The sequence below is a fragment of the Colobus angolensis genome, unplaced genomic scaffold, assembly GCF_000951035.1.
Source record: "Colobus angolensis palliatus isolate OR3802 unplaced genomic scaffold, Cang.pa_1.0 Scaffold105, whole genome shotgun sequence".
NCBI classification, from domain to species: Eukaryota; Metazoa; Chordata; class Mammalia; order Primates; family Cercopithecidae; genus Colobus; species Colobus angolensis.
In genome coordinates, this window is record NW_012111475.1 from 2824741 (window position 1) to 2834709 (window position 9969).

The 9969-nt window shown below is 46.1% G+C and overlaps 1 long non-coding RNA gene across 1 annotated transcript; it reads left to right on the forward strand.

The window, feature by feature from the left end:
* The first annotated feature begins 1204 nt into the window (after positions 1-1204).
* LOC105513385 lies at positions 1205-5866 on the forward strand. Its single transcript, XR_001002015.1, has 2 exons — positions 1205-1508; positions 5511-5866. It is a non-coding gene; the product is annotated as an uncharacterized LOC105513385 (long non-coding RNA).
* Positions 5867-9969: the final 4103 nt, after the last annotated feature.

Genomic DNA, 9969 nt, shown 5'->3' on the forward strand with positions numbered 1-9969 from the left:
GTGATCTTGGCTTACTGCAATCTCCACCTCCCAGGTTAAAGCGATTCTCCTGCCTCAACCTCCTGAGTAGCTGGGACTACAGGCATATGCCACCACACCTGGCTACTTTTTGTATTTTTTAGCAGACAGGGGGTTTCACCATGTTGGCCAGGCTAGTCTCAAACTCCTGACCTTGTGATACACCTGCCTCAGCTTCCCAAAGTGCTGGGATTACAGGCATGAGCCACCGTGCCCAGCCGATAGGCTTTTTATGCAGTATCCCAGGGCTCCCAAAGAGAGCATGCCAGGAGATGGGAGTGGCAACATCTTTTAAGGCCTGGGCCACAGCATCATTCCTGCCACATTCTACTGGTCAAAGCAGACCCAGAGCTTGCCTGGATTCAAGGCAAGATGACTGAGACCCACACCTCTCCATGGCAGGAATACAAAGAATTTGTGGCCATTCTTGAAGCCACCACAGATATGTCAAGATTAAATGAGTTAATACATAAAAAGTAGTTAAAGCATTGACTGGGAGGGCAGCATTGCAAGTAAATGGTGGTGTTTTCACATATGACATGCGGGCAATTTTATGAGAGTCATGGTCTTTGCTAATCAAGGTAGATGTTCAGACTAATCAATATATGTAAAACACATAACTGACTAGTAACTAACGAGACACATATACTCTCCAGGGACATCCCAGAACAACCTGGTGGGAGAGGGCAAGATGTCACTCAGAGGCCTCTCCCCTGCCTTAGGACATGCAGAGTCCACTTGGAGTGACTACTAGTGTGGTGCCCCGGGCTCAGAGATCCCTGAATGCACAGATGAGCAGAGACGGCTTTTGGCTGCCTGTCTGAGATCCCCCTCCCGGAGCCCATTGCCTAATTGGAAAGGGCCATTTCAACATCTTTGCAGAAAATGGAGTTTTTCTTTCCTTGATGTTGTGATTTGACTGGGAGTTAGCAAAGCATCAGTAGAATCCTAAACGTCTATTTTAAAAAATCAAGCCTTCATCTCAGCCCTGTGCGAAGCTCCGCTCTCCCTTTGTGGGAGGAAGATAAAACGCTTTCATGCATGTCCTCCCGCCTGTGAACACGGACTGGTTAAACATTTCTGGTAATGGCTTAGCTGTGCCAAGGATTTTATCTTTTCCCAGGAACAGTTCCTGCCTTAAAAGGGCTTCCACAGGGAAGAGCCACAATGCATATGCAGAATGCAGGCTGCCGAAGTCTTCGGGGAGGAGAGAGTATCTCAGAGGGCCAGGTGCAGCCACAGTGTGGGCCTGCGTGCCTCGTGCTAAGCTGGGCCCATTACGTGTACATCACCTGATTTAATTCTCACTAAATTGCAAGCTGGGGTGGGGCGGGGGGGACATGAGGGTTATTTTTTATCTCTTTTTGTAGTTGAAAAACCTGGAGCCCAGGAAAATGAAGTAAACTGCCTGAGGTCAAGCCCTTAATGTGAAGTAGAGCTGCAGCGTCTGCTCAAGAGTGTCTGACATCTGCACTTTTTACTCTGCCGGGGTAAGCGTGGGGGTCTTTCCACCCCTGTCATTGCATTTTACCCTGTTACCAACTTTTGTAAGGCCCCAGGCCTCAGGGGGTCCCCACTCTGGGGTGGACCCATGACTGGCGGCACGGCTTGGTTGTATGTCTTCCTTAGGAAGACCCCAAGGCATGGCATCTACTAAGTCTGAATATGGGCACCAAACCAGGACAGAGATCACAAAGTACATTGCAGGGTAAAGAAAGGGAGTAGGGAAAATTAGACAGCCTTAGGAGGAGGGAGTGGAGGCCAGTCGTGGTGCCTCACGTCTGTAATCGTAGCACTTTGGGAGGATGAGGCAGGCGGATCATGAGTTCAGGAGATCGAGGCCTTCCTGTCTAACACGGTGAAACCCCATCTCTACTAAAAATACAAAAAAATTAACCTGGTGTGGTGGTGAGCACCTGTAGTCCTAGCTACTCAGGAGGTTGAGGGAGGAGAATCGCTTGAACCCGGGAGGTGGAGGTTGCAGTGAGCTGAGATCGCACCACTGCACTCCAGCCTGGGCGACAGTGAGACTCTGTCTCAAAAAAAAAAAAAAAAAAAAAAAGAGGGAGTGGATAAACAATGGTGCTGCCTGAGGAGCCAAGAGTTGCAGGTTCACATCCCAGTCATGTCATTAAATCACTGAATCACTGTGGCATGACCTTGGAAAAGTCTCCTCTCCACCTGGAACCTCAATTTACTCTTTTTTTTTTTTGAGACAGAGTTTTGCTCTGTCACCCAGGCTGGAGAGCAGTGGCGTGATCTCAGCTCACTGCAACCTCTGCCTACTGGGTTTAAGTGATTCTCCTGCCTCAGCCTTCTGAGTAGCTGGAATTACAGGCACTCACCACCATGCCTGGCTAAATTTTGTATTTTTAGTAGAGATGGGGTTTTGCCATCTTGGCCAGGCTGGTCTTGAACTTCTGACCTCAGGTGATCCACCCGCTTCCGCCTCCCAAAGTGCTTGGATTACAGGTGTGAGCCACTGTGCCTGGCAATTTCCTCATTTTTAAGTTGAGAGAATATGCTCTAGCCCTTCTGTGATCCCTTTTAGCCCTGAATCCGGGAGTCTATCAGGGCTGCTGCATTCAGCTACACGGGTTGTACACTGCACAACTCCAGGTAGGTGCTGCTCACAGACTGCCGCTGCAGTGGCCCTAGATTCTGTAAAGATGAATATAGATGAAAGAGATGGGAAGCAAGGACCTGAGAGGGCAGCAAAGAGGGGAGAGGGGCTCCAAGCAAAGAGAAAAATGGCCTGTAACAACTCTTTTCTCCAATCAAGAGGTAGATAAGTCTTTATACTGCACAAAGGAATGGTCAGATAGGCATATCTGAAACAGTGGAGGTAGATCTGTGGGGCTGGTTGCTAATTATACTCACTGCTCACATCTGATCAAGTCCAGTTTGATTAGCCCTGATTTTAGCGGGTTAGACTAGGTCCACTAGAGGAGAAAGTGAAGCCAAAACACAGCTGAGATAATGATCATGGACATTCCTTCAGAGGGCCATAAAAACGGCAAAGAAACTAACCATGGTGAGATACCTGTGGAAGCAGCTCTGCCCCACCCCACCCTCCAGTTCATCTGTCAATGTGCTGGGCTCTCCCTAGGGTTTGTTCCCCTCTCTCTTATCACTGCCTGCATATGTGTTGAATATATTTGCATGGTTGTGTGAAAGCTTCACAATGAACCATGAATTGAAAAGCATTTAATTGGCCACTGAGTCATTGTGAAACCCCTCAGCCCTGGTCAGAATTAGTACAACTAAGCTGACTTAATCTGGCATGATATCATGGGAGTAGGTTTATTACAAAAGTGATTCCAGCCCTCTCTTCCTCCTTTACCCTCTTTCTTTGACCTTGTGCCGTGGGATGATGCAGCAAGAAGATCCTCACTAGGTGCTCCCTGGCTCTTGGATTTCCCAACTACAAAACTATGAGCCAAATAAATCTCTGTTTATTACAAATCACCCAGTCTCAAGTACTCTGCTATAGGAGCAGAAAACAGACTAAGACTGAGCACTGGTACTGAGAATTGGGACTGTTTCTATAACAAATGTCTGTAAATGTGAAAGCAGCTTTGGAACTGGATAATCAGCAGAAGCTGGAAGAACCTGGAGAAGCAGGTTAGAAAAAAGGCTGTGAATGGACCATAATGGGCAATTCTGGTGCTGTTGCAGAAGAAGAAAAGACCTCAGGAAAGCCAGAATCTTCTTAGAGATTACCTAAGTGGTTGTGATCAGAATGTTGATAGAAATATGGGCAGTAAAGGCCATTCTGATGAGGTTTCGGATGGAAAAGAGGAATATCTTATTGGAAACCGGTGTAAAGGCCCTCCTTGTTATGAGGTGGCAAATAACTTGGCCGAATTGTATCCATGCCCAGGGACTTTATCAAAGGCAGAATTTCGGAGGGATGAACTAGGATAACTGGAGGAAGAAATTTCTAAGCAAAATATTAAAGGAGCTGCATGGCTACTTCTAAATGCACCTGGTAAGATGCAAGAGAAGCAAAATGATTTAAAGACAGAATTTTAAGTAAAAGGGAAGCAGAGCAGAAAGAGTTGGAAAATCTGAAGTCTGGGCACGTAAAGAGTGAAAAGGCAGCCTAGCTCAGTGGCTCACACCTATAATCCCAGAACTTTGGGAGGTCAAGGCAGGCGGATCATGAGGTCAGGAGTTTGAGACCAGACTGACCAATATGGTGAAACCCCATCTCTACTAAAAACACAAAAATTAGCCCGGCATGGTGGCATCCACCTGTAATCCCAGCTACTCGGGAGGCTAAGGCAGGCGAATCGCTTGAATCCGGGAGGCAGAGGTTGCAGTGTGCCACGATTGTGCCACTGAACTCTAGCCTGGGTGAAAGAGCGGGACTCCATCTCAAGAAAAACAAAACAAAAAAACAGTGAAAAGGCATATTTAGAAGAACAAATCAAAGGTGTGGCCAAGTGACCATTTGCTAAAGCAATTAAGGTGGATAGAAGGGAGCCAAGTACTATTTATCGAGGCGATGAGAGAAAGACCCCAAAGGCATTTCAGAGCTTTGAAGCTTTCCCTCTCATCACAGGCCCAGAGCAGGACCATAAGGGCAAAGTTTTCAGGCAGGCATTTGCAGGACTTCAGCGTTTGTTCCCCTGCACTGTCTTGGGGCTGTGTTCCCCAAATTCTAGCATAGTGCCCCTTAGCCACCTTAGCCATGGCTTAAGCTTATCCAGGTGAACCTCGACCTGCCAACTCTGGAAAGTGTAAGCCATAAATTTTGGCATTGTCCACATGATGATGACACTACAGGCATGCAGAATGCAAGAGCTGCAGCCATGGCAGCCTCCATCGGGATTTCAAAGGATGCCGTGAACAGCCTGGAGACCCAGGCAGAGACCTGTTGCAGGGATAGAGCTACTTTGGAGAGACCAAGCTTGGGCAATGCCTAGTGAAGCCATGGGAGTGGGGTAACGCCCAAGACCCTAGGACTGTAGGCCTTTCTTCTTGGCTATTTCTCCCTTTTAGGATGGGAATGTCTATCCTATGTCTGTTTCATCACAGTATTTTAGAAGTAGACAACTTGTTTAATTTCATAGACTGACAGGTAGAGAAAAATTTGCCTCAGGATGAATCATGCCTTGATCTCATCTGTATCTGACTTAGATGAGATTTTGAACTTTTGAATATTGAGTTGATACTAGAACAAGTTAAGACTTTTAAGGTATTGGGATGGATTGAATGTATTTTACATGTGAAAAAGACATGAATTTTGGGGTCCACGGGTAGAATGCTAAGGTTTGAGTGTTTCCCCCAGAAAGGCAAGTGGCAACTTAATTCTCAATGTAACAGAGTTGGAAGGTAGACCTTTAAGAGGTGATTAGGTGATGAAGGCTCTGCCCTTGTAATGGATTGATTTTATTATTGTGAGAGTGGATTTGTTAGAAGAGCAAGTTCAGCCCTCTCTTGCGGACCTCTCACTCTCTTTTCCTCTCTTCCATATGATGATGCAGCAGGAAGATCCTTACCAGATGTGGCCCCTCAATCCTGGACTTCCAAGCCTCCAGAATCATGAACCAAATACATTTCTATTTATTATAAGTTACTCAGCCTCAGATATTGTTAGAGCAGTAGAAAACAGACCAAGAAAGGCTGTGTCTCCCTCCTCAGACTGAAGGTTCCTTGTCATCAGATGCTGTGTCTATATCCTTTGTTCACTTGTTTGATATTTGCCAAGGACCTTTTAAGTGCCAGGCACTATTCTAGGTTCAGAATACTATGTTGAAAAGACAGACAAAAATCACTGGTTTTATGGAAAGTACAAGTTAGTTATGATAAATGACAATAAACAACAAACAAATTTAAGTTACAATAAGTACTAAGAAGCAGATAAATGCAGTGTAATTGTAATGGTAGGAGTGGCATGTTAACTGAAATGAGTGACTGAGGCAAGAGTCTCAATCAATCAAGGTTTATTAAGCCAGAGCTTGAGGGTATGCCTAGGAAAAACACAAGTCACAGTCGCATCTGCGGCTGTCTTTTCCAGAAAGTTTTTTTTTTTTTTTCCCCCCAGGAGGCTTAGTATTTATATACTTTCTCAAAGGGGGAAAGGAATGTAGGAAGGGAGGTGTGGTAAGTGAAAGAATGATTGGTCTAATCTTGTCTTTGTTCTGTACCTGCAAAGATAAGCAGTATCACTGTGAAATCTAATAGACTTTAGTTTTAGGAACTACACTTAGATTGCAGCCCTAAAGTTGTAATTGACATGTCCTTGTCTTCTGGGAGGATATGCATCTTGAAAGTTTTCAAAAGCATCTGGAGATGCTAGAGGCCTTTTGCCTTTCTGTGGGGATCTGGCTAATGGATAACACTTTGACACAAGGCTGTGGAGTGACAGCTAATCATTTGGGAAAAAGATGGCAGTGTTGGGTCACTCAGTCTCCAGGCTTAACATTTTCTTGGGCATAATGAGTGTGAGGTCCTGAGATTTTTTATTTTCTCTTACTGGGTGTATGTGTCTATTTCAACTGGCATGGTTTGGGCAGCCTCTCCGAGCAGAGGCTTCTTATTTTTTTATTTATTTATTTGTTTATTTAGAGACAGGGTTTTGCTCTGTTGCCTAGGTTGGACTGCAGTGGCAGGATCTCAGTTTACTGCAACCTCCACCTCCCGGGTTCAAGCAATTCTGCCTCAGCCTCCGAGTAGCTGGGACTACAGGCACCCGCCACCACACTCGGTTAATTTTTTGTATTTTTAGTAGAGACGGGGTTTCACCGTGTCAGCCAGGATGGTCTCAATCTCCTGACTTCGTGATCCGCCTGCCTCGGCCTCCCAAAGTGCTGGGAATTATAGACATGAGCCACTGTGCCTGGCCAGAGGCTTCTGAGATGAGATCTGAATGATGGAAATGAGCCAGCTATGGGAGGATGGTCTGGGTGAACAGCAATTCTTTCAGGCAGAATTGACTGCAAATGTGAAGACCCTGAGATAGGAGAGAGGAAAAGAAAGAAGGTCAGTGTGTCTGAACTTAGTGCGTGAAAGGGGTGGCACAAAGATGAAGTGAGAAATGTTGACTCGGGCAGTATGGAGATCATGCAGGGCCTTGTAGGTCACCGGGAACAGAAGCTTGCAGAGAACGGGCTGTGACTCCTATCCTAGGGGGGTCTCCCTGAACTCCTGAGCTTTCTGTGGTTTCTCTGTAATATTCTGATGGGTATCTGAACATCTGAATGTAAGGACATTGTCTCCTGTCTCATATTCCTCTGCCCAGGACACGGAGCTCTGCTGACCCCAAGCAATAATGGAAGAAGTATCCTGCCAACGCCCTTTCTGCAGCTGCCTCTGGGGGCAGACCTGCTGACAACACTCCCTACCCTTTCCCAGCTTTGTTATTGCAGACTTGCTCTCCAGAGCTCAGCCACTCACTTCCTGGTCTTTAGCACAATCTTAGTGAAGCCAAAGGGCAAAAGACCTCCTTAATCCCAAGTCTGGATTTACAAATAGGGTGCCTGCAAAGCATGCAGCCTGGCAGACCCAGAAGAGGCAGCCCATCTTCAGCCTGTCTTCCGGACCTGGCAGTCATCACTGGAAGCCCCAGTGTCTCTTCCCTGCCCCTACAGCTCAGACAACCTATAACAAATGTCAGTGAAGACCTGTCCTTGTCACTTCCCTTGCAAATGGGCTGTTGAAAGGCCAGGTTGGGAAGTCACAAGGATCTATTGTTGAAGTCTGGTAAGTTATTTAACTTCCTAGTTCCTCAGTTTCCCCATCTGTAAAACAGAGATAATAGTATATACTTTTCAGGGTTGAAATCAGATCATAACTACTTGGCTCCATATGCTAAAAGGGGTAAAAATGATTATACTTACTATGTGCCAGACACTGTGCTTAGGAATATCTCATTTAATCATCATAGCCATCATAGCTCAATGAGGAAAGTGCGTTAGAATCCTCATTTCTCAGATGGAGACCCTGAGGTGCGGAGAGGCCATACAGCTCTTCAAGTGTGCTACCTACCAGGTACTGGTTCTCAGCCCAGGTTGGTACTATTTCCCTAGGGGACATGTTAAAACATGGGTGTGTGCTTTTGGATTGTCATGCTGGCTGGAACCACTGGGGTTGGAAGAGCAAATTTCCCCCCTTGGCGATGTATGGGTCTTATCATGTGTTGAATGTCTTACTCAGGAAAAACGAATCAGCCTCTGTTTTGAGAAACACTAATTACAGCAAAATCCCACATGAACAGATAAGGAACTGAGTCCCAAATAAAGTGATGAGTCTAGATTCACTTGCTGCATCAGGCCAGAAGCAAGACAAGAGCCAAGCCCCTATCTTGACCACCAACCTTTACCATGTGGGGCCCAAGCCAGATTCTGGACCACCTGTAGAGGCAGGCCAGTTGGCAGCAGTGGGTTGGTGCTTCCTCTCAAAATTCCCTTGGGAATGGCCCTGTGATTTCCCCTTCCCAGCCTGAGGAAAACTTGCCCTCCTCCGCCCTCTATCCCCTGGCTAGAAAGATGTTCTCAGTTATTTGAGAACATCTTTGATTGGGTTCTCAGATTTCCATCGCCCAAAGCCAATTTCCACAAAGGGAAGGTGTCAATAATTACATTTCTGCTCTCCATACCCTGTAATTAGTAATTGCGATTAATCTGGCACACTTAGTCAAATATTGCAGGGCCTAATTGGCTTCCGTGTGTTTCTTCTTTTGATTGAGACAATCCTATTCTTGGGGTTCTGCAGCCAGCAGTAGTGAACTCAGCAGGACCTGTCAATTGCTTCTGCTTGGCAATTTGCATGACATTTTGGGAGGCAAAGCAGAGCAAAGGGGTGAGGTAGCTGGGCCTTCTGCGTTGGGGCAGAGGGGCTGAGACAAATTGATGGAAGGCAAATCGATGGGGAAAGAAACAGTAGATAAGAGCTAGTTAGTAAGCTTTGTCTGTGTATACTCTTTCTCAGTGTCATCTCCTCTCTGGTGATAATGTCTTCTTCCTGGTATAAGAAGCATTTGTGTGTATGCATGTGTGTGCCTGTGTTGGGGGGTTATGGGGTTGGGGCACCTTTACAAGGGAATTTATGTTGTGTTTTTATGTAGTAGGGGGAGTCCAGAGAGCTTGTCCGGTGTCTGTCTTTTCATTATTGCATTCAGCTCAAAATAATCCTCATATACCTAAGTGGCATATTTTTGGCACAGCATACTCTGAATTCCTTTAAAATAAATCCCCTGTCTTCAAGTTTCTTCCTGAGATTTCCTTGCCATTCCTAATTACAGGTCTGAAATTCTACCATTGTAGGTTCATTTCTTTGGGACCTAGCAGTGGTGGGGGTAGTGGGTCCTCCTTTTCTGAGGTTCCTAATTGTATCAGTTAGGATCCTTTTTATTATAAATAACAGGACACTTAACTTGGTCCTAGGCAGCATAATAATTTATTGGCTTAATGATTGAAAAGTTTAGAGAGACTCTGGCTTCAGGCATGGTTTGATCCAGGGGTTCCCACTGTCAGAAGGGCTCTGCTCCATTTCTCTTTGAGTTCCTTGGTTCTGCTCTACTCCTAGGCCAGTTTTCTCTTCTGGCCACCACCCTCTTCCCCACCACCATAGTGGTTACAAAACTATCTGGACATACATAGCTTCTCTTCTGAGATGTTCCTGCAGAAGACGAGGAGGAATCGCTGGTGAAGTCCCCAGCAAACATCTCATGACTCATTGGCCTAGATTGGATTTTGTGTTCCTCTCACTTAACTCCCCCAATAAATCTCTGTGGTCCAGGAGGGATATGCTGACTCCCTCAATCCCCTCAGGGCCCACCCAGAATCCAGCTTAAAGTCATCACACCTAAACCACATGGGAGACAAAGGAGGAGGAGCAGTGACCCAAAGGAATGGCATGGTGCATATGCCTGTAATCCTAAGGTACCCAACAGGCTGAGGCAGGAGGATTATTTGAGCCCAGGACTTTCAGGCTACAGTGTTG